Raw genomic sequence first — 1,869 nt, forward strand, 5'->3', positions numbered from 1 at the left:
AATCACCCTAGCAACTGCCTAGCAACCACCCAGAACACCTAACAACCACCCAAAATACCTTAAAACACCCTAGCAACACCATAGCAACCACCCAAAATGCGCTAGAGCACCCTAGCAACTGCATAGCAACCCCCAGAACACCCTAGCAACTGCCTAGCAACCACCCAGAACACCCTAGCAACCACCCAAAATACCTTAAATGACCCTAGCAACACCATAGCAACCAACCAAAATAACCTAGAACACCCTAGCAACACCATAGCAACCACCCAGAACACCCTAGCAACCCCCAAAAATGCCTTTAAACATCCTAGCAACACCATAGCAACCACCCAAAATAGCCTAGAACACCCTGGCAACACCATAGCAACCACCCAATACACCATAGCAACTGCCTAGCTACCACCCAGAACACCCTGGCAACCACCCAAAATACCTTAAATCACCCTAGCAACACCATAGCAACCACCCAAAATACCCTAGAACACCCTAGCAACTGCCTAGCAACCACCCAGAACACCCTAGCAACTAATATAAACTATAAACCCTGGCAACCACCCAAAATACCTTAAATCACCCTAGCAACACCATAGCAACCACACAAAATACCCTAGAACACCCTAGCAACTGCCTAGCAACCACCCAGAACACCCTAGCAACTAATATAAACTTCAAACTGCTTTAAAATTCAAACTAAATTTCAACTTTAAACTAATTTCAACTATAAACTAATTTAAACTTCAACCTACTTCAAACTACTTTAAACTTTAAACTAATTTAAACTTTTAAATACTTTTAACTTTAAACTAATTTAAACTTATTTAAACTTTAAACTAATTAAAACTATAAACTAATTTAAACTTCAAATTACTTTAAACTTCAAACTAATTTACACTTTAAACTAAATATTTTATACTAATGTAAACTTCAAACTACTTTAAACTTCTTTAAACTTTCTGGTCCAAACTTTCACAAGCCAACTTAAAGTTTGTCTCGACGAACTTTTTCTAGTTAAGTTGGCTTGTGAGAGCCAACTTACTGAAATCCTATTTAAACTTATTAAGTTGGCTTGTGAGAGCCAACTTACTGATATTGTACTTAAACTTATTAAGTTGGCTTGTGAGAGCCAACTTACTGAAATCCTATTTAAACTTATTATTATTATTATTATTATTCTTCTTACTCAAATTTACAACTCTAACTCCTCCTAGAGCTTTAACTCCACATACTCCAAACTCGGCACGGACACTCAAACTGTTCTGACTCGGTATGCTATATCTTTTCTAACTGATCGGACTTACGGTTTTCCTAAAAATGACGATCAAAGTCGGAAAAAACTCCCATTGACTTTACATTGCGGAATGTTCAGATTTTCAAACTCCCAAACTGTCAAAATTTCAAATCTAAATACCTTGAAGCCCTAGACTCAATCAAACTGCCATTCTATATACTATATGAGCCATTGAGACTCATTTAAACTAATAAACTCATCTAACTATTGTACTTAATAAATTAATAAACTCTAAAATTGAACTTTTAGACTCATTTAAACTAATAAACTCTAAACTCATAAACTCTAAATTCATAAACTCATACTCTTATAAACTCTCATAAACTATTAAACTCATAAATTAATAAACTGGACACTTACTCATTTAAACTTATAAAATCTAAACTCATAAATTAATAAACTCTGAACTCTTACTCATTTAAACTTATAATCTCATAAATTTATACACTTTTAAACTCATAAACATATAAACTCATAAACTCGTACACTTATAAACTCATGAATTCATTCACTTATGAACTCATGAATTCATACACTTATTAACTCGTAAATTCATACACTTATCAACTCAAACTCAT

Source organism: Siphateles boraxobius, unplaced genomic scaffold (assembly GCF_051911475.1).
Source record: "Siphateles boraxobius isolate OS27281-9 unplaced genomic scaffold, OSU_SipBor_1 41, whole genome shotgun sequence".
NCBI lineage: Eukaryota > Metazoa > Chordata > Actinopteri > Cypriniformes > Leuciscidae > Siphateles > Siphateles boraxobius.